The sequence below is a fragment of the Macaca fascicularis genome, chromosome 3 (genome assembly GCF_037993035.2).
Source record: "Macaca fascicularis isolate 582-1 chromosome 3, T2T-MFA8v1.1".
NCBI lineage: Eukaryota > Metazoa > Chordata > Mammalia > Primates > Cercopithecidae > Macaca > Macaca fascicularis.
The window spans coordinates 14,328,811-14,352,680 of NC_088377.1; the positions used below are offsets into that span (position 1 = coordinate 14,328,811).

At 43.3% G+C, this 23,870-nt stretch overlaps 1 long non-coding RNA gene across 1 annotated transcript in view; it reads left to right on the forward strand.

The window, feature by feature from the left end:
* LOC135970017 (uncharacterized) overlaps positions 1-22,199 on the forward strand; it is a 38,517-nt gene extending 16,318 nt beyond the window's left edge. The window contains exons 2-3 of the long non-coding RNA XR_010585392.1: positions 2,189-2,327; positions 19,029-22,199. This is a non-coding gene — a long non-coding RNA (uncharacterized lncRNA). The remainder of the gene's footprint in view (positions 1-2,188; positions 2,328-19,028) is intronic.
* The last annotated feature ends 1,671 nt before the right edge of the window (positions 22,200-23,870 follow it).

A 23,870-nucleotide genomic window follows, 5' to 3' on the forward strand; every position in this document is an offset into this window, starting at 1 on the left:
GTGAAATCTTACTAAAGATGATTTACCGTGGAAGGTTCCAAATAAACCACACTGCACTGAAGAAATGCATTTGAAAATGAGGGCTCCTGAATTAGTCTCATCTAAGGATGCCTATTGATGTGCACAAGCTTCTAAAAAGATTTCAATATTTTTATTTAAAGGTTTTATGAAAGGCAAATAAAACGCTTAAGAAACTAATTGATAAGAAAAATTAAATCTGCTTTTCTCTGCTTGGTTACTATTCCACCGTAAAGTTGGAAAGAAAGTTATCCTAGATAAGGTATTTATAAAAGTTAGGCCCTCTGGTAAAATAGGCTTGCTTCTGGTTCAGACCTGTCCATGTGGGAGGTCAGGCATAGAGGATGCTTTCTTGGCTCTGTTCCCTAATGGGTTCCACCCTGAACTCAGTACTTTTAACTAAGAAACAGTGGCTACATTAAAAAGGACACCCTATTGAAATAAAATGCATTTTTCTGGAATTTAATTGGCTACCTTGAAACTCTTTTGTAAAAGAAATTTACATCTATAAAAGAAATCTCAATTTTTAAGGATGTCTGCCTACGTACAATAGAAACTCTAACCATTCTTTGAAATTTAAAGAATAAGTAATGCCTTTATTTAAGGTGCTTTTCTGTCTATCTTAAGTGAACTTTTACTTGAGCAGTTTTTTCCCCCTTGGTTTGAGCAAATGGTGAATCAATACTTAGGCCAAGAATCTTAGCTCTGTGCTTATGAAATATACATGTTTTTTTGTTTCACCGAAGGGATTGTGTCCATTTCCCTCTCATAGCAACTGGGGATCGTGGCAAGTCCTTTCTTTATAAATGCAAATTTGATGCCTAGTTAACAATTGCTTTAGGGAAATGAAATAGGTAATAGAAAGATTGATACACCAAATGGAGAAAAGCAAAACTATTTAAAAACTGGCAAAAGCTATAGGATCTACTTCTGTTTGTTTGTATATCTATATGTGTTATGTGTATGTGATATCTGGTAAATAAAGCTAGTTTTTAATTTGTTGGTGAAATAGAAATGGCTTCAAAACTATCAGTAAAATATAATTAGATACTTGCTTGATTTGATTGTGAGCTTATGTCTTTGGTTTGGAGTCTCTGGATTCAGGGGTCTGGATAGGTGGCCAAGATGACATCTGGAGACGCATTCTTAGTGCCTAGACCACCAGCTACAAGCCCAATATGGCCCCTTCTTCCTCTGCTTTCCCTGTTTTGCCTCCTGGCTATTGTGGGAGGGGCTGGATCCTCCAAGCATAGTCTTCACAGCTCTGGCTTCTGTCCTGATGGACTCAGACAGGCCCTGACCTTCATAGTCCTCATGGGTGGCACATGCTTCTTGGGACTTAGAATGACTGAGAGGAGACATTAGGGAGGCTGCCTGTGTCGTAGCCTCAAAGTTCTTTTCAGTGATTTAAAATCCTAGACTCATGTTATGTTAAATTAAGTAATAAAAACATCAGAAGATAAGTCATGTTCAAGATACTGAAGTATTCATTATTAAACATGCATTTAAGTCTATATATCTTGACATATTATTTCTATATAGTAAATATATTTAGATCTGATAATAAAAATAATTTGAAGAACTGTCTAAAAAATTATAAAGTGGTTTTTGTCTACAAATAACTGATATGAAACAGTTCAAAATTACTTTCTAGAGTTTTCACTAGAGATAAGGGTTACTAAGAGTTAAAAACTACTGTCAGAGGTGTTTGAACCTGAGCAACTTCATCTTGAATAAGGGCTTGGTAAAATGAGGCTAAGACCTACTGGGCTGCATTCCCAGCAAGTTAAGGCATTCTCAGTCACAGGATGAAAGAGGAGGCTGGTAGAAGATACAGGTCTTAAAGACCTTGCTGATAAAACAGGTTGCAGTAAAGAAGCTGGCTAAGACCCACCAAAACCATGATGGTGATGAGAGTGACCTCCGGTCGTCCTCACTGCTGCACTCCCATTAACACCATGACGGTTTACAACTGCCATGGCAATGTCAAGAAGTTACCCTATATGGTCTAAAAAGGGGAGGCAAGAATAATCTACGCCTTGTTAGCATATCATCAATAAACAACCGTTAAAATGGGCAACCAGCAGCCCTCAGGACTGCTCTGTCTGTGGAGAAGCCATTCTTTATTCCTTTACTTTCCTAATAAACTTGCTTTCACTGTACTCCACAGACTCGCCCTGAATTCTTTCTTGCACGAGATCCAAGAACCCTCTCTTGGGGTCTGGATTGGGACTCCTCTCCTGTAGCATCTTTCTGGTGACCGCTGAAGGGACTGCAGCCAGAAAACCCCCACCAAAGGCTAACTTTCGGTAAGTGGTGGGGGCCAGTCACATCTTTCCGGTGCACCCTGAGGGGACAATGCTGAAGAAACCCGCCGACCCAAAGGAAATAGACCACAGCACTGATTGGCCAACTTTGGGTAAGTGGGGGGGAACCCAGGTAAAGGTGGAATTGGGTTAGAGGCCCAACTTAGGGGAGTTAGAGGCTCTCCTAAGACAGAGTGGGTTAGAGGCCACACTTCATGAAAGGCATGGACACTTGACCTACCTTGGGTTAAAGGCCCAGCTTAGGAGGGTTAGAGTCCCTTTTAAGATTTAAGGGGTTAGAAGCCCCTCTCAGTAAAGTTCCTTTTGGCTAAGAATGGGTTTGGTATTATGAGATGTTAACTGCTATTCTCTTTAGACTAATCTGCCTTGAACTCTTTGCTAAGGGCTGTGGGTGACAGGATTAGGCACATATAGGACTGTGGGACATGGGGAGCTTTTTTCTCCCTAAAAGGGGAAACTTGAGAGCTGATAAGACTGCTGGAAAATATCCCTTTTCTACTCACAAGCCACCGCCCAAACTTTTCAGTGTCACTGCAATGGGTGGGTCTTGCTCTGGCCTCCCTGTGCACCTTGCCTTCCCCACCCTGCCTCAAGCAATGCTTCCTCTCTCTCTCTCTGTCTACTTCTGTCTCTCTCTGTCTCTCTCTCTGTCTCTCTCTGTGTGTGCAAACTGGTTGAATTAATTGTAAAAATCATTGTTTATCTCCTCTGTAAAGTTTAGATTAATGGAGAAAAGGTTTTGTGAGGCTAGTCCTAAGCTATAGTGAATCTGGTGTGCTTTGTGTGTCTTTGTGTATTGTTCTGCCATAAAGAGGGGTATCGTAGGATGGAATATGGTCTTAAGACACCTGTAAGCCCACTGTTCAAGATGGCCCAGCAAACTGGTCAGTTACAAATTTTGCTGAAGGTCCCTAAAAACAAAACTGGATGAGATTTCCCTCTTGTCTTGTATGTCTTGGGGAGCCTGCCCTTGTAACCATGTAGTGATGCTCTCTCTTTTCACAGTGGCGGCCCAGGCTCAGGGTTCAATTCCTGCCTTAGGGAATGAGTCCTTTATCTTATTTTGTCTGGGTCCTAGGCTCCACACCTGGTACATAATTAAAATCACTTACTAACCAGGTTTTTCACCAAAAATAAAAGTTACTAAGAGCTAACGTTGTATGCACTCCAGCCTGGCAACAGAACGAGACTCCATCTCAAAACAAACAAACAAAAAAGAGTTAACGTTGTAACATGTAATTGAGACTACTGAAGAAACAGTTTTACCTTCAAAGTGTGTAAGGGAAGTAGAATGTACTTTTGGTAAAAGATTATAGGAAGGCATGGGAATATGGATTTCTTGCCTAAGTTTAGAGAGTTAAAGGAATGTTTTAGGATAAAGTTGAAGGTTTAAGTAAGTTGCTAAAGGTCTGTGAAATATTAATCTCATAGAAGAAATTAGCTGTGAAAATAATGACTAAAATTACAGGGATATTATTTCAGCTTTTCGATAAATTGAACATTGGAATGAAAGTACAACAGGTTTTTCTTATAATTCTTAGTAACATACACTAAGTCATATCAGAATTATAGGAGTTTCTCATTATTTCGTATCACATCCCAATAACATATTTATGCAAATATAGCCTAAAGAAAGCCAAATACCATTTCATATTTAGCAATACTCCCTGTGTGATTTTTATACCCAGTAAGCCAAATTTCACCTTTACATTAATGTACTATTTATGTTAAACCGAAATCTTAATAAAACCTTATAGACAAATGTATTTAATCTTAATCAGTTTGACCATAAGGTAAGATTTTAATAAACCTTTTATAACCCTTAAAAATTGTGTTAAACAGCAGATTATAAGCAGGTTTGTACTCTAAGAATTACGTAATTGATTTCTGAGACACTGTGCCATACAAATTTTTTAGGTTTCTTTTGTGCCTCAAAAGGCAAGTATGCATTCCTTCATTTTCCTCAGTAAGAAGATTTCAAGCCTTGCTCCTGGCTGGTCCAGATTAAGTGCAGGTATTTTATGAGGCTCTACACCCTTTTTCTCAGTTATTTTACACATCAAAGACGTGATTTTCCATTGGCTTCTAGGAGTTGGTAACTAAAATGTGGGCCTCAGAATGTTGTCTTACCAACTATACAGTGCACAAAGAATATTCTTCCCAGCCTAAAGTCAGGAACTAATATTTCTGAATTGTTTCAGTATGTTTGCAGTGTTTCTTTTTCCTTTCAGCTTTATGATGATTACAAATGTAGCATTTGCTGCATACCTTTAGAGTATATTTGGTTAATGCAGGCATTCTTTTTGAAAGAATCAGTTATCTCTAATCTCGACAAAGCCTATGGTCAGGGAACAATGACCCAGGATCCAAGTATCTTTTTGTGCACTGGTTATGGGAGAGGGTGAAAAGAGGTTAACAGGGCACCTTCCTATGTCCAAGAGAGACAGACAAGCTGGCCCAGGCTGAAAATGATGAGGAAAATGAACACCAAGGGTCATCGTAAGCCAGGCTCAAGGGTCTCATAAGCCATGCCTGGTAGCATGTGTGGTCCATCCAGGAAGCTGGGCCCATCAGAGGCAGAACGAGCAGTGTTCAGAGCAGGAGGTCTTTGTACAAACACCTTCTCAAAACGATAGGAAAGAAAGCAATGTGACTTCTTCTTGTACTTTGCATAAGAAGTCAGAAGTCAGATGAGGGCCGGGCGCGATGGCTCACACCTGTAATCCCAGCACTTTGGGAGGCCGAGGTGGGTGGATCACCTGAGGTCAGGAGTTCGAGACCAGCTGACCAACATGGTGAGACCCCGTCTCTATTAAAAATGCAAAATTAGCGGGGCATAGTGGCACACGCCTGTAATCCCAGCTACTTGGGAGGCTGAGGTAAGAGAGTCGTTTGAACCCGGGAGGCAGAGGTTGCGGTGAACTGAGATCGCACCATTGTACTTCAGCCTGGGCAACAAGAGTGAAACTCTGACTCAAAAAAAAAAAAAAAAAGAAGTCAGATGAAATCTGTTTCTGACTATTATGGAAAACTGTTGTGGGCCATGTGGTGGGGACCACCCAGACAAGACCCTCCAAGACCTTGTTGTCTAGGTAATTTATTCCCTTTATTTAGAGACCCAGGTAATTAATTCATTTATTTATGTGATGATAGGCTTTTGGCTGTTAGACCAGACCAGATGCTGTGGTACTCTATGAAATGAATAATACTGGAGGACTATATAACTTACTTATTTTACTTTTTATCTTGGCTTCCAGGAAACGTAGAGCACAATTTGATACTCGATTTCAATGATTACACATAGCCTAGGTTTTTGGTACATCCACCTTTCTCTCATAGATACCTAAATAATTTGACATAGGCAATAAACAGAGAGTTGTTTTCTGACCACAGTATGCTTCTTATTGTGCAATTAAATGACCTTTTTGCCCTTAAAAGACTGAGTTCTGCTAGCTCATATAACATGTTTTTTTCATTGACGATTTCCAGAAGAGAGAAAATACCAAGGACCTCTTGGACAAGTTTTGTTGAATTACATCTTTCATTCTGTTGCATCATTTGTAAAATTTAAGACACATTTAAATTAAATCTAGTGATCTGTATATAGTGGGAATTCCAGCCTGAATCTATCTTGGGCTTCTCTTCAAACCTGCTCCATGGATGATCACCTGAGCCCAGGGAGGTCCAGGCTGCAGTGAGCTGTAATTGTGCCACTGCACTCCAGCTTGGGTGACAGAGTGAGACCTGTCTCAAAAAACAAAACAAAACAAAACAAAACAAACCTCCATGGGTTGGTGGGGGTGCTGCTAGATGCTGATTTCCTGGAGGAATTGTAGTTTGGCAGAGAATACCTGGGGTCAAGTGGAAGTGGGAAGATGTCTGTGTCTAAAATTGGTTCTTATTGTAGCCCAGTGGGTTTGTTTTCAGGACTGGAGTTTAAGGGGCTGTTTCAATGAGGAACTTTATGATACACAAAGAGGCAAATAGTGTTGGTGTTTATGGATGAGTGGTACTGGAGGTTGAAGGAGAGGCACTTCCCAAGAATGGATCTCAGTGTAGTCTTGGTTCCTTGAAGACCACGGACCTTCATTCAGACACTGTGGACACAGACAGAAAGGCATGAGAAAGAAATCTTTTCAGGGGAAGTTGATGCTGACAGAGAGGGTCTGAGCAGCTATGGTCATGATTGAGGAAGACACTCAAATGACATCTGGGGTGTTGAGTGCAAATAGGGGTAGTTGAGAGACAGACTACAGGACTCCAGAAAACCCAGGTGAGAACTTGGAGAGGGGTGGGAGGCTCTGTAGCAGACAGATGCATATGTATGGCTCCTACGTCAAGTTAGTTACTTATTTATTCATTCTTATTATTTTATTATTATTATTTTTTGAGACGAAGTCTCACTCTTGTCCCCCAGGCTGAAGTGCAATGGCGCGATCTCAGCTCACTGCAACCTCTGCCTCCTGGGTTCAAGCGATTCTCCTGCCTCAGCCTCTCGAGTAGCTGGGATTGTAGGTGCCTGCCACCATGCCTGGCTAATTTTTGTATTTTTAGTAGAGACGGGGTTTCACCATGTTGGCCAGGCTGGTCTCAAATTCTTGACCTCAGGTGATCCACCCGTCTCGGCCTCCCTAGGATTACAGGTGTGAGCCACCGCACCCAGCCTATTCATTCTTATTTTTATTAATAATGTGACCTTATTAACATCCACTGGCTGCTGAGGCTTGGGAAAACCAGGATGACACCCGTGTTGTACCAAACCATGGAGAGGCTAGTGCCTGCCGGGACAGGATCTCGGCTTGTCTCTCTCACTCCGTGTGTGCTCTCTAGAGCCTGCATGGCTCTCCTGACATCAGCACAGATGAGTCGCTGGACCAGTTGCCTCGCCTGTAAAATGAGAGATCTGGATGACATGGACTCTGAGAACATTTCCATTTCGAAAATTCTAAGATTCCATTATTTGGTACAAACGAGGATGCCAGAAATACATGAGGATGAAACAAAGGGAGTGTATGAATCAGTTTGGCTTGCTATAGCAGAATATCATGGACTGGCTCAAACAACAAACATTTCTTCTTTTTTCTTTTTTGAGACAGTCTTACTCTGTCGCCCAGGCTGGAGTGGAGTGGCGAGATCTTAGCTCAATGTAACCCCGGCCTCCCTGATTCAAGCAATTCTCCTGCCTCAGCCTGCCAAGTAGCTGGGGTTACAGGCGTGTGCCACTATGCCTGGCTAATTTTTGTATTTTTAGTAGAAATGGGATTTCACTGTATTGGCCAGGCTGGTCTCAAACTCCTGACCTCAAGTAATCCACCTGCCTCGGCCTCTCAAAGGGCTGGTATTACAGGTGTGAGCCACCGTGCCCAGCCACAAACATTTATTTCTTATACTTCTGGAGGGTAGGAAGTCCAAGGTCAAGGCAGCAGCAGATTTGGTGTCTGGTGAGGATCGCCTTTCTGGTTTGTAGATGGACATCTTGTCCTGTCCTCACATGGCTGAAGAGAAACCATCATCTCTGTTGTGTCTCTTCTAACAAAGACTCTAATCCCACCATGGGGACTTCACCCTAATCACCCCCAAAGGCCTCACCTCCTGATACTCTCACGTCGGGGATTAGGGTTTTAACATGTGAATTTTGGGAGAGAGACACAACATTCAGTCTGTAACAGGGAATAACCAAACGAGTTGGAAATTGAGGCTACTGGTGTGTAGGGGCAGAGAACAGACTGAGTTTTGAGTTCTCAATTCACCACGGGGACCCTTTAACCTAGAATGGGTTATTTAACACTCCACTCAGCTTCTCAGGCTTACATCCTGAATGCCAATTCTTGCCTCAAACACTTATTGTGAGGATTACGTAAGTGTGTGAACGTGTCCAAACCTCCAGGTGTGTGCTGGCCACGGTGTACGTAGGCAGCGAGGGGTGTGTGTACTTTTGACTGATGACCACAACACCAGCTTTCCAGACCATACAGGCCTCTGGGATCCGGGGATGCAGGAGCCTCTTAGTTGTTAGAAACAGAATGGAAAGGCACAGTCCTTCTTTGAGTCAGAAGACATGGGTTTGAGAATTGCCTCTGTAGTTTACCACAGGAGTGATAGAATAGTTCAGTCTTCATCTGTAAAGTAAAGTGCTTGGATTCTCTATATAATCTTCAACTTTTTTTTCTAAGTTGTGCGATTCTAAGATCTGTAAGCTACTAACCCCTTGGATGGCAGGAGTTTTCCTTTCTAATCTTTCTACTTCCCACTGCCTCCTGCACATAGTAGGTGTGGTAAATACTAAATGAATGACCGATGAGATGGCTCTGGTAACTTAATTCTGCTGTCCTCAAAAGAGGAAGAAAATGTCACTTAGAACCGAGGGATGCAAAACCTGAGTTCTCTGAATGATGAACTATCTGAGTCATGCTGTTTCAAAGATTCAGGCTTGCAGCCTAAACTGATAACAAATTCTTTCCACTAAGAAATTGTTCTCTCTGGCCAGGCATGGTGGCTCATGCCTGTAATCCCAGCACTTTGGGAGGCCGAGGCAGGCGGATCACGAGGTCAGGAGTTCGAGACCAGCCTGACCAACAAGGTGAAACCCCGTTTCTACTAAAAATACAAAAATCAAACAGGTGTGGTGGTGTGCACTTGTATTCCCAGCTACTCAGGAGGCTGAGGCAGGAGAACTGCTTGAACCCTGGAGGCGGAGGTTGCAGTGAGCCAAGATTACGCCACTGCACTCCAGCCTAGGTGACAGAGCGATACTCCGTCTCAAACAAACAAACAAACAAACAAACAAATAGAAATTGCTCTCTCTGGTGAGCCTGACTTTTGAAGCCGACAATGTAGACACTGGCAGAGCGATCGGGTCGGCTCATTCAATGATTGCAGCCAGGTTGAGCCATTCAAACAAAAGCCCGGCACGCCCCAGTGATACCAACAAAACATAGCTAAGACCTGCAGCCCGCTGAGAGACTGGAGAAGAACATAGCTAGACGTTTCCTTGGTGCATGCCTGAGTCTCTCTCATTCAAGGTTTGGAAACCAAATTTGCTACATGACGATGTTTGAGTAATTATTTACCTGTAAGCACCTGGCTGAAGCATGAGGGTGCCCACATGAGGGGAATCTCACTGTTGAGAACATTCTCTATGCCCAAATGGTGACTCATAATCCAACAGATACACAAAATGTCGCTCTGTATCTCCCCGGCACATAACAATGAGCTGGATGTGACAGAGCCTGAGACCCTTGCTTTTTTAAAATCTGCTTTTGGGAAATGTGTCAGTCAGGCTCCAGTGGGAGAGTAGAATCTGGAGAGAGTTAAGTGGGGATGGTTTAGAGGAAGAGGCGACTATGGGAAAGGTGGAAAGAGAAGAGGGAGAAAAGGCACCTTTGTGGCATCCTCTCCTGGCCTTCTTTCTCGATGACATTCTTCCTGTCTTTTCTCCTGTAGAGTGATTTTTCAAGGCTGCTTGTATCTGGCTGTCCAGGTTTTTTCTTCTCTTTTGGAATAGGAGGGAGGAAAGAGGCTTGTCTCTTCTCCATCTAGAGCCTAGTGACTCCTTTTCTTTTTCCTTTTTTTTTTTTTTTTTTTTTGAGACGGAGTCTTGCTCTGTTGCCCACGCTGGAGTGCCGTGGCGTGATCTCAGCTCACTGCAAGCTCCGCCTCCTGGGTTCACTCTATTCTCCCGCCTCAGCCTCCCAAGTAGCAGGGACCACAAGTGTCCGCCACCACACCTGGCTAATTTTTTGTATTTTTAGTAGAGACGGGGTTTCACCGTGTTAGCCAGGATAGTCTCGATCTCCTGACCTTGTGACCCGCCCGCCTCAGCCTGCCTAGTGACTCCTTTTCTCCTGGTGCAGTGGCAGGGCTCTCAGCTCATCATGGAGCTTGGGCTTTGCCAGGAAACCTTCGGGATTTAGTAAGTTTCTATCATGTGAATGTACAGATGCCACAGAACCGGAAGGGTTACGGGTCTCTGGTTGGTTGTTTTTATTTTCTTATTTTTCATATCACTGGGGAAAAGTGCACCTTCAAGGTTTCATCCAAAGCCAAGAATTGTTGCTATTGACTTTTATCCACTTCCTAAGCACTGCATTTCTTTCAGGCTTCATCAAAGTCGTAATGCTTCATTCAGAATCTTTTTCATCGCTTTAAATAGTCCTCTCACCTTTGTTGAAGTTTTCTGCTTTTAGAGAGACGAGGTCAAATCTACTCCAACAGTGGAAATAAAATGGGGGAGGAGAACGAACTGTAACCTTTGTGCTTAAAACTTGAAGATGGTGTGCAATTTCTTTTTCAAAAAGAGAGCTACTGTTTGACTATTCTGATCTCTTAAGATGCGTCTGAAAAAATGCTATATTTTAAACAAAATGTTAATAAAAAGTCTGTGCTAACATATATATTTCAACAAAGTTTTTAGAGAGAAAAAAAATGATCTCCAAATTGTTTGAGAGAGTCAGCCTGCTTCTATGATATCTGTGTAGCACCAGGGTATAACAAAACTAAAGATTTTAGGCAGTTTTGACACCTTAAAGCAGAACAGCACAGGCTTTTAAACCCAAAGAGGATTCAGCCTGCTCATTTATTACTTTCCACATCTTCAAAAGGACAATGTCTCTTTTTTAATCTTTTGGCTTTGCTGTGAAACCATGGGAAATTATTGACTTTACAGGCGCTTTAAGTACACAATCAGGCAGGAAAAGGACATTGGTGCACTCGGGGGCTGCGAGTTCAAATTCTCGTCTCTTTGTGGCATTCTCCTCCCCGCTCAGACAGAATTGAAAAGGGCAGGACAAACAGGGAGGGGCTGCCATGGGTTTTGGTGGGGACCCTCGCATTGAGTCACAGGTACCTGAAGCCATTTGGCTAAAGACAGGCTCCTGTCTCGTTTCTGTTATTATTTTTTAATCTGACAGCTCCCAGGGTTCCCTTGGATGGTGTGCTCAGAAATGCCATACTTCCTTGTAGCCCCTGCAAGCTAAAATAATGAACAAGCAATTAAATCTCATGCTTGAGGGCCTGTGCTGATTGCCTACAGGGGAGGGGCACAGCCCAGTCTTGTTTATTGCATACAGGGCACAGGGCCTGGCTGCTTCCCTTGCAGGAGAAGCACCTGCTGCCAGGCTGTGTCAGGGGCGGGCTGCAGGGGCGCGTGGGTGCTAGAGAAAAGGGACTTGATGGGAAACAAAGGTTCACCGAGTCACCTGTATCGAAAATGGGTGCTGGCTCATGTCCTCCTGAGGTCTTGTCGTGATTGTTATTCATTAGTAGAGCACAATTGGCTGTGACTCTACTTTTTCTTCTTTATTATCCTTTGATGAATGAATGTGTACTAGGAGCATGGTTTGTTCTTTTTATTATTGTTAAATAGGTATTCTTGGTTTTGGCTAAAAAGTGGGTTTTGTGGCTGGGCGCGGTGGCTCACACCTGTAATCCCATTACTTTGAGAGGCTGAGGCGGGCGGATCACGAGGTCAGGAGATCAAGACCATCCTGGCGAACACGGTGAAACCTGTCTCCACTAAAAAAATACAAAAAATTTAGCCGGGTGGGGTGGCAAGTACCTGTAGTCCCAGCTACTCAGAAGGCTGAGGCAGGAGAATGGTGTGAACCTAGGAGGGGGAGCTTGCAGTGAGCCGAGATCGTGCCACAGAACTCCAGCCTGGGCGACAGAGTGAGGCTCCGTCTCAAAATAAATAAATAAATAAATAAATAAATAAATAAAATAAAAATTAAAAAGTGGTTTTGGTTTAGCTAGTTGCTGGGAGGCTAACTTTTGTCTTCTTGAGTTTCCTATGCAAGCTACTCAATTTTGGAGAGGAAGTGTCAGGGATAATGATAAGATAACTTCCCCAAAGTCACAAAACCAATATGTAGTAGAGCCAGAAATGGATCTGAGTAGTTTGACTGGGGAATGAGGGGTCTTAACCATGTTGCTGGTGCACCTCAATACTAATTTAAAAAGTAATTAATAAATCACTTTTTAATAATTCAATATATATGTATTGAAATTCTACTGGGGCTTTGCCACTGGGAATTCATGGATAAGCAATATATAGCTATGTCCTGCTGTACTGAATTTTACATTCTAGCACGGGAGACCACCATTGATGAAAAAACCCACATTGTCACACAACAGCAAATGTGCTAAATGCCCTGAAAGAAAATCGGGCAGTGAGGTGGGAATGCCTAAAAGATGGTCTCAACTGGTATAAGGAGTCGTAGATTGCCATCCTGAAGATGTGAACTTGAACTGAGGCCCGAAGGATGGTTAAAGGGGAAGGAAGCAAGGTAATACAGGGGCAGGAAAGCCATGGGAGGTGGGACTGACTGGGAGCCAGGGTCAGGTCCTGTGGGGTCGTGTACATTTCCTTAAGGATTTTAAAACAAAAACAGGATCACGCCTATAATCTCAGCACTTTGGGAGGCTGAGGCAGGTGGATCACCTGAAGTCAGGAGTTCGAGACCAGCCTGGCCAACATGGTGAAACCTCGTCTTTACTAAAAATACAAAAAAATTAGCTGGGTGTGGTGATGAGCACCTGTAATCCCAGTGACTCAGGAGGCTGAGGCAGGAGAATCTCTTGAACCCAGGAGGAAGAGGGTGAAGTGAGCCAAGATCATGGCTTTTGTCTGGGCAACAAGAGCAGAACTCCATCCCCCTCACCAAAAAAAAAAAAAAAAAAAAGGAAATCTGTTCACTGGTGGAGAAGAAAAGTCAAACCTGGAGGACCAATTTCTTGATGACAGTCTTATTCGCTTGTTTGTAACAATAGCCCTTTCCTAATTGATTCATTGGAGTCAAGGGTATGTCTTGCACAGGGCATTTTTAAAGGTGTCATTCCCTTTGTGACCTCACAGAAGACAGGATTCCTGAAGCTGGGCCTCCAACTGTCCCAAAGTTCAGAAACAGCTGAAGGATCATTACTTTTTCTCTTCCCTTTCCAGGAAGCTCGCTGGTTAAGAAAACTTTACCCACCAGGGACATTAGCTAATTAACTAATTAAGTTAATAAATTAACTAATTAATTAGATTAATTAAAGAGACATCATTGTCACTTACTGCATTTCATATAAATTAGATTGTTGAAGGAGTTGCTTTTTTTTTGATTCCTCAATAGTATTTGCCACTCCATGGTGTAACATGATAGGTTAAAAATCAGTCAAATAGGGAATGATGAAGATCAAAATAAGAGTCATGGAGTTTAAACTTATGCACATCAAAGTAGTGAAAATATGTGCTTTTATCTGAATTTCTTGCTATGAGGCTTTGGGAGTGTTTCTATAGATGATACTTTAATGGATTTTTGATTCCAAGTTTTCAGTGTTACAAAAGGATCACTTAGATTTGTCTTCAGTGCAGGGGAAGAAATGAAAGGCAAGACTTGGTTCTCTCACTAATTGAGAAGTGAAGGGCTAGAGAAAAAGCCAGGCAGCATCCATAAAGCATTTGGAGTAAGACAGCTGCTTGTACCCTGACCTCTGACAAGTGTCTTAATCTAAGTCTATAAAATGGGTATATCTCAAAGAAGCCTTGTGATGAGGAAATGAGATAATGTATGTATTGTGTCTGATGCCGTTACCCATACTAGTGCATGGAAGTGGTTAATAAGTGTTGGCTGTTATTTTTCTTTTTTCACATTATTGAAATTTGTTATTAGAATATAATGTAACTTCTTTTCCTTGTCCCTATGACTCAGAAGTTTACAACAAAATATTTTCATCCTTCCCTTTACGTATAATTTGTCATCTAGTTTTGCTGACATTAGTTGAATGCATGGATAGATGTGATAAAGGTTTCTCAGACACTAGATATTCTGGGGGGAAAAAAAGGGTACTACAGCTTTGGATATCCTACAGTTTACTGGAGATTAAATATATTAGAAACTCTTGAAAGACAGACATGCTCTTAAGGAATTCATCCTCTGGTAATTTTCTTATTCAAGATATACTTTAAGGCTCCAACTATGCCTGTAATTTGCATTTATCTTTAAAGAGACTTTTTAAAAAATTTCCTTGAATGAATTTTTAAAGAGGTCTTCAGGAATGCATCATCCAAAATGTCCTATCTTGTTGAAGTTATGTTTTATGCAAGAGTTTCTGGGCTACTCAAATTTCTTTATCCTGTGTTGCTAATGGATTTGCTGTTGATCCCCTGCACATTATGTGACAGCGGCTTGAGGAATGGACCTTCATTACAGAAAGGATTGACAATAATTTGGGACATAGTTTGGGAGGATGCTTTCATTTGTCCCTGGTACGCATCAAATTTGTCCAAGTAGATGCTCAAGGTTTGGGAATTGTTTTTAACTTTCAACGGTTTCCAGTCTAAGCTCCACCATCAGGTTCCTGAGGAGGCTGTATATACCTGTTTTATCACTCTACTGTTCCTCTATTTTTTTTTTCACCAGTATTCAAACTAGCTCTTAAGATTTCAGAGAAAAAGAGTGAGTGACCCACTCTTGGAGGTGGAAAATTCCAACTTTCTGGGTTGCTATTTGTGGTTTATTTGCTCTCTTTATGCAGGTCTTTGTCGCCCGGTGATTAAAACTTAGTATAAATGTTGCTGCTTATCCACCTGTCAAGGATGGTGTGAGAATAAGTAATAATATCTGAGCCGTATTTTTGCTCCTTGGTAGAAAGGTGCTATATAAATACAAAATGCTATTCCATTAAAACTACTTGTATGATAACAGCATGTGTTAAATTCCGTTTCCTTGACCAATTAGATAAATATATTTCGGTGTTACAATACGGTTGTTTTTATGGTGAGTACGTGTGTATCCCACACTCTGTGTTCTATTTTCTGCCTGGGTGGTGTAACATATCAAATGTTTAAGAAAAATAAAGACACCATTCTAAAGAGATCTTGAAGCTACTGCTAAATGTTATTTTATGGGGGGATTTCAAATAGATGTTAGCGAGATACCTACTGAATTATTGAGGATATGAACTGCACAACCATATAATAGGACATTATAAATATGTAGGCTGTGATACACCTGTTTTGAGTAAACAGTATATTTTTCTTATCAATCTTAGTTCTATGTTGGTGGTTTGCAGCCCATGACACAGAAGTATTTTATGGTTAAACCTAAGATCCTGGGCTTCAGTGGCCAGAGATGATGCCCGTTAGCATCATGTAGTGGGACACTGGAATCCATGTTGGGACACTGGAATCCATGTTCAGCCTGGGGAAAGGACATCCCTTCTTGTCGGAGACCATCCATCGGGAAACTTCTCCTTTTGCTGAAGAGGAGGATTTGAATCCCTCCCATCACTACGGCAAGCCCAGAGAATGCAAAGGTGGCAGATACATGGAGACATGGCGCTATTACAGCACAGTGTGGTCATTTTTGGATAATTTTTTCTAATGCAGTATAGACCTTCAGGCAAGTCATAACAAAGGCCCTCGGCAGCCACTTTCTCCCACCCACAGTTTTCTCAGCAACTTACTTGACTTATTGCCTCACACATAAGAGATACCTCCATGTGCACCTCTCACCAAATTATTTGCAACTCTACCTCTTCTAAAAAACTTTTCAGTTTGAAATCATTTTAGAATAAAGAGTTACTAAGACAGTACAGAGTGTTCCCATACACCCTTCACCCAACTTCCCTGAATGTTAACGTCTTACATAGCATGTTTACCAAAACTAAGACATTGATGTGGTGCAATATTAGTAAGTGAACTACCAACTTTATTTGGACTTCTTAACTTTCTTTTTTTTTTTTTTTTTTTGAGACGGAGTCTCGCTCTGTCACCCAGGCTGGAGTGCCAGTGTGATCTTGGCCCGCTGCTCCACCTCCTGGGTTCATGCCATTCTCTTGCCTCAGCCTCCTGAGTAGCTGGGACTACAGGCGCCCACCACCACTCCCAGCTAATTTTTTTATATTTTTAGTAGAGACGAGGTTTCACCGTGTTCACCAGGATGGTTTCAATCTCCTGACCTCATGATCCACCCGCCTCGGCCTCCCAAAGTGTTTGGATTACAGGTGTGAGCCACTGCGCCCAGCCTGGACTTCTTAACTTTTTCTATTAATGTACTTTTCTGTTCCAGGACCCCATTTGGGATATCATGATACCTTTATTCCTCATTTCCCCCTAGTTTCCACCAATCCGTGATAGCTTCTCTATATTTTCTTGTCTTTCATGACTTTAGATGTTTTGCAGAGTAGTGGTCAGGTGTTTTGTGGAATGCCCTTAATTTGGGTTTCTCTGATGGTTTCTCATAAACATTCTGAGGCTGTGGATTTTGGAGAAGAACACCACAGAGGTGATAGGCCCTTGTCATTGTATCATGTCAGTGGGCGTGTAATGTCAGCATGACTGCAGGTAACATTGACTTTGATCACCTGGCTCATGTGGTATCTGTTAGGCTTCCCCACTGTCAAGGTACAGTTGTCCTCTTTCTGTCATCTATTCATAAAAGCAGGTCACTAAGTCCAGCCTATACTTGAGGAAAGGGCCATTAAACTCTACCTCCTGGAGGGAGGTAGAGCATCAAAATCATGTTTTAAAACCACAAGGGTGATTAGTAAATTTAGGAAGGGATACAAATATGATGCAAATATCTTGTTACTCCTTAAGGTTCAACCACTAATTTTAGCAACTATCAATTACTCTTGCGTGCAGCAATGATAACCGTGGGGTTCCAATGGCGATTCCCTATTTCTCCAATTCCCTCTACATTTATTAATTGGCTTTCTTATTTAAGAAAGATTGGTCCTTCTTGTTTTGATTATTGATTTATTTATATCCATATGTGCTCATGGATATTTATTTTATTCCTTAGGTGATAATTAAATACAATTGAAATTTATTATGGTGCTGAAATTATATTAGCTCTGGCCACTGGGAGCTTTACCAGATTGATTCTTGGGTCCTTTTGATGTGTCCTCATCTTAAAAACACATTCTTGGGGGATACCTTCTTACTTCTGATACTATGATATATTCCAGGATCACTGCGGTGAGCAAAGTAAGTTCCTATTACTTGGTTTATTGAAGATGTAACTTTAGCCTACTTGGAAAAAGAAACAGACAATTTATAAAAACAGATACAATACAAAACAAAGCTTTAAATATGAGCACAACACCCTAGTTTGCTTTGTCTGGGGGCTGAGAATGACAGTTGTTAAGCCAGACCTTTTTTGTTGCTACACATGTGAAGGGGAGGGCTTCTCAGAGGTGATGCCGTCCTGACAACCAGGTGTGATTCCCTTACAATGTACAAGCACTTGGCATTTCAGAGGTGACTTTGTGCTGACAACCAGGTGTGCTGTCCTTACGATGTACAGGTAGGCACTGGGCATCTCAGGGGTGACTTTGTGTTTCCAACCAGGTGTGCTGCCCTCACTGTGCACAGGTAGGCAGTGAACATCTCAGGGTAGACCCTGTCCTGATCATCAGGTGTGCTGTCCTTACTGTGCACAGGCTGGGGCTGGACACAGCAGGGACCCAGGTGTGTGCAAGGTGCGGCGTTTGTTCCATGGGGAGGACCTGCAGGTCCGTCCAGCTCCCCATTCCTGTCCTCAGAAATTCACTGGGGCACAATGCCTGGTAGGGCAGAAAGCTGCTTTTGTGCTGTGATGTGAACCTCAGGGTGACTCCAAACCTGATCGTGCTTCATGTGCTGTTAGGCTGCTGTCAATAAATACAATAAATGTTTGAACAATTCCTCGTAGATGTCTTTGGATATTTTTATGTCTGTGCCTCCTCTTTCGGCAATGAGTTCCATAAGTTTACTCTTCATTATGTAAATTACTTTCTTTAATTTGTCCTCAGTATAAGTCAGACATATTTAAACATGACTCTGAGGTTTTCTCTTTTGTTTTCTCTCAAAATGAATGCATGTACTCTTTTATTTTTAATTGTGATAAGACACATGTAACATAAAACTTACCATTTTAACTATTGTAAGAGTACAGCCCTACGGCATTAGGTAAATTCACAATTTTGTACAACCATCATCACCACCATCCAATTCCAGAACTTTTCATTCTGACCCGTTAAACACTAGCTCATCATTTCTCTCTTCCCCAAGACACATACACAGGCATGCACACAGTCATGCACAAGCACACACACACATAGGCATGTACGTGCACGCACAAACACACATAGATACACATAGACATGCACACACACATGCACGAGCACATACACAGACATGCACACAGTCACGCACAAGCACACACAGACACATAGGCATGCACACACATATGCACAAACACACATAGGCATGCACACACGCACAAACACACACAGATACACATAGACATGCACACACATGCACAAGCACATACACAGGCATGCACACAGTCATGCACAAGCACACACAGACACACATAGGCATGCATGCACACATGCACAAGCACACACACACAAGCACACACACACATAGGCATGCACACATGCATGCACAAGCACACACAGACACATAGTTGTGCACATACATGCACGAGCACACACAGACACATGAATGCATGCACACACATGCACACACACAGACACACGTAGACATGCACACACAGACACACATATGCTTGCACACACACATGCACAAGCACACACACACACACACGCAGGCACGTGTGTTTTGTTTGTCCTGCAAACAGCCATCGATTCTGATGGAAGGAACAAGTGAGCAAATGCAAAGGTGAAAGCCCTGTTCATGCAGCTCTGGTGCAGGATCGTCTTTGTGAGCACGAGAATGTGGCTCCCTGTCCTGGCTGCAGTGAGGGCTGGAATTTGAAGTTGCTGATGGATCCTTCCACCCCAGCCCCCGTGAATGCATCCTGTGTGAGATCTAGACACCTCGTGCTGGATTCAGGATGGGGAGACAAAGCTGGAACAAATGACAGCCCCTCGGAAATGAAGGTGTGGGGATCTGTGGTTCCTGTGAACTGCGAGCAGGAAGAATCACCTGGGATATGATGGGAGCCCATGGACTGGACCCTTCCAGAACCCAGCCAGGTTGGCTGACCAGCCCGGCCACCTCCACAAGTGCCACATTCCACTTTGTTTCTTCTGGAGTCACATTCCTGGAAGCACTGAATATGTCAACCCGGCATTTCATACTTCAGCCATCCAAGCACGGAAAAGGGCATGATCCCAAGCTGAAAAGGTGTATTTTGTATTCACACACTTGACTTTCAAGACCCTGAATGAATTTTGCTGAAATAAATATTCACCTTTGGGTTTCATCCAACTGTGATAAGTTTTAGTCCCAAGAAGTCTTTTCTTTTCCTTTCTCTCTTTTTAAAAGAATATTAAAAGTGACTGAAAAGAAGGATTTAGAGATGAATGGCTGTTTTCAACATGTCTTATACAATGAAAAGGAGTAAATGTATAATGTTTCTTAGAGAAATGGATTTAAGCAAAATGAGATTTAGAACCCGGTGGCTGTTTATTGCAATGTGAGACAGACATCCTTGCAGGTCTCAGTATAATGTCCTTGCAGACCTCAGTATTCAAACTTGAGCTGTCAGAAGGGAGGTGAGAATTAGGATGTCTGCCCATCCCGTATTGCCTGAGACTACTACCCTCTTTTTAGCACTAACCCCTTCATCCCTCACAAACCAGAATGATTGGTGTCCCTGGTTGAAATTACTATAGCTATAAGAAGTACTCACAGGAACCCATAAACCCAGTCCAGGTGACCAGTTCGTTCGTTCGTTCGTTCGTTCGTTCGTTCGTTCCTTCCTTCCTTCCTTCCTTCCTTCCTTCCTTCCTTCCTTCCTTCTTTCCTTCCTTCCTTCCTTCTATCCTTCCTTCCTTCCTTCCTTCCTTCTTCCCTCCTTCCGTTCCCTCCCTTCCTTCCCCCCCTTCCCTCCCTGTCTCACTCTGTCCCTCCCTCCCTGTCTCACTCTGTCACCCAGGCTGGAATGCAGTGGTTCAACCCTGGATCACTGCAACCTTCACCTCCCGGGCTCAAGCAATCCTCCCACCTCAGTCTTCCGAGTAGTTGCGACCACAAGTGCACGGTAGCGCTCAGCTAATTTTTTTGTATTTTGGGTAGAGATAGGGTTTCACCATGTTGCCCAGGCTGGTCTCAAACTCCTGAGCTCAACTGATATATTTCCTCGGCCTGCCAAAGTGCTGGAATTACAGGCATGAGCTGACATGCCCAGCCTACCAATTTTCACCTCACTTCATGTTGCATCTACATCATGGATTGTGCACAATGCCAAATGCAGTTATTTGTCAGGGCTCTAGAAATCACACCCTGTTTCCCATCCTAGCTCTAAAGTGACTAGGAACCACCTCTCACATTCAGGATGGAGAGAACTGACAATGGAGACTAAGGCTGAGATACGTGGCAATGAAAGGCTTCCTTAGATCAGCTGCAGAATGAGATGCAGGCAGCTGTGGCCAATCACAGGCCTCGCCAACTGATGGAAGGTCCTGGGCTTGGCCTTCGTCATGTGAATATTCCTAGTGCTTGGCCTGGTCCCTGACACAAAGCACTCCTTAAAAAGTAGCTGCTGTACTGAAGGAAACTGTTCTGGCAAAAATGCAAAAAGGAGTTGTATTAGTCCGTTTTCACACTGCTGATAAAGACACAGCTGAGACTGGGCAATTTACAAAAGAAGAAGGCTTATTGGACTTACATTTTCACATGACTGGGGAGGCCTCACAATCATGGTGGAAGACAAGGAGGATCAAGTCCCATCTTACGTGGATGGTGGCAGGCAAAGAGAGAGCTTGTGCAGAGAAACTCCCCCGTATAAAACCATCAGATCTTGTGAGACTTATTCACTATCACGAGAACAGCACAGGAAAGACCTGCCCCCATGACTCAATTACCTCCCACCGGGTCCCTCCGCATCATGTGGGAATTCAAGATGAGATTTGGGTGGGGACACAGCCAAACCGTAACAGAAGCATGTTTGTGCATGTGTGTGTATCTGCACGTTCTGTGCATGTGTGTATCTGCACGTTCTGTGCATGTGTGTGTCTGCATGTTCTGTGCATGTGTGTGTCTGCATGTTCTGTGCGTGTGTGTGTGTCTGTCTATATGTGCACCAGTGCCCACCTGCTCCTGGCTTTTTTGGTGCCATCTCTGCATCAACAGGTCTCCTAAGAGCTCACAGTTGGAAGCTGATGTGGCTGGGCGTGGTCGGTGTTCTTCAGCTGATGCTGTGCCCTGGACCAGCTGAGAGCTGATGTGGAGGCTGCTCTGCAGGCCACCCTTCCTCTGGGGCAGTTTTGCGGGCCTCAGAGGTGGAGGTGCTCCAGGCACATCTACCCAAAAGCATCCTATTGGAGCCAGGTTGCTGCATTCCAGGCCCCACCAAGCTGAGGTTATATTTGCCATCTGCCTTCTTCACCGCTGTACTTCTTGTAGCCAGCGCTGGTTCATGGCAGCTGATGGTTAAACATTCAGGAATTTTTGCAAATTGGTTGTTAAACACAGCCACCATAAAAAATTAAATTACAGAAGCTTACAATTAAATAGATTATATTAGACACAAGGTCAGTCAATTCTCAGAACTCAATATTTCATAATTATTTCACTTATTTTACTATTATCGTGAGGTCATTGACATTGACTGTACCTGTAGGGTAGAAACGTTATATGAAGGATGTTGTGTTGCACTCGCATTGGCCAAGAAGGGAGTATTTATACCACAGAAATTGGCAGATGCTGCAAATCAGCATTTCCCCGCCCACGCCTGGGGTTGCTGGTTGTTACAGCTTTTCTGGCAGCCCCTGGCCTCTGCCCAGCGTGATGTCTGGCACAGAGCAGGGTGCTCATGCTTTGCACGTACAGTTCCTTGAGTCATCCCAGTGTGAATGTGTCCCCTGCTTCTGGCTGGGGATCTGTGACTAGTCCATGCCTCGCCTCGCCTTGTGCCACTTCCCCTCCTGGGAGCAGCTCTGGAACCTTTCTGTATTCGTTTCCGTGGCTGCCAAAACTAATGACCACAAATGGTGTGGCTTAAAACAACAGAAATGTATTCTGTCCCAGTTCTGGGGGCCAGGGGTCTGAAATAAAGGTGTTGGCAGGGCTGTGCTCTCTCTGAAGACCAAGAAGGGGGTCCTGCCTCGCCTCTTCTGGCACCTGGTGGCCCCTGGCAATCCTTCGCACTTTTTGGTTTGTGGCTGCGTCACTCCAGTCTCTGCCTCTGTAGTCACATGGCATTCTTCTCTGTGTGTCTGTCTGTGGGTCTTCCCCCTTCTTAGAAGGCTGCCAGTCATTGGAGTTAGAGCCCATGAGTGCCACCTAATCTTAACTAATTACATCTGCGAAGACCCTGTCTCCAAATAAAGTCTCCTGAGGTTCCAGGAAGATGTGTATTTGGGGGAGCAGTGTTCAACCTACTATGGAATCTGTGCCATAGAAACTGCAGGTAATTCTGTCCCTCTGAGGTCATGAGGAAAGTCCCAAGGGTTGCCTGGCACCAGTCATGACCAATGAGCAAAAGGGCCCTCCTGGACAATGTTTGGCACTTTGCTTTCACAGTGACTTTGCGGACAGCAAGAGAACGGCTCCACAGTCGTCCTCATGCCATGGGGTCAGCGACCCTGGCGTCTCCCCCTCTACTTTCTCCCACATGCACCCAAGTAAGTATGCTATATTTGCAGTGCCTGCATAATTTCTTTTTAAAAATTTGTAAGTTCTTTTTTTTTTTTTTTTTTGAGACACAGTTTCCGTCACCCAGGCTGGAGTGCAGCAGCACAATCTCAGCCTGCATCATTTTCTTTTTAAAATTTTTTAAGTTCTCTTTTTTTTTTTTGAGACACAGTCCCCATCACCCAGGCTGGAGTGCAGTGGCACAATCTCGGCTCACTGCAACCTCCACCTCCTGGGTTCAGCTTTTATTTATTGGTTTTTCTCTTTCTTCTTTTTAATTTCAACAGTTTTTGGGGTACAGGTGTTTTTTTTGTTACATGGATAAGTTCTTCAGTGTTGATTTCTGAGATTTTAGTGAATCTGTCACCCAAGCAGGGTACATCTACTCAATTTGTAGACTTTTATCCCTTACCCGCCTCCCAGCCTTTCCCACCAAGCCCCCAAAGTCCATTATATCACTCATGCTTTTGCATCCTCATAGCTTAGCTCCTACCTTTTTTTTTTTTTTTGAGACAGGGTCTTGGTCTGTCACCCAGGCTGGAGTGCAGTGGTGTGATCTCAGCTCACCGCAACCTCTGCCTCCTGGGCTCAAGCGATCCTCCCACTTCAGCCCCCAAAGTAGCTGGATTACAGGCTTGTGCCACTATGCCTGGCTAATTTTTGTATTTTTTAGTAGAGATGGGATTTTGCCATATTGGCCAGGCTGGTCTGGAACTCGTGACCTCAAGTGATCTGCCCGCCTTGGCCTCCCAAAGTGCTGGGATTACAGATGTGAGCCACCGCACCCAGCCTAATTTTTAATTTTTGTGGATACATGGGAGGTGCATATATTTATGGGGTACAAGAGATGTTTTAATACAGGCCTGCAATGTGAAATGAGCATATCATGGAGAATTTCCATCCCTTCAAGCATTTCTCCTTTGAGTTGCAAACAATCCAATCACACTCTTTAA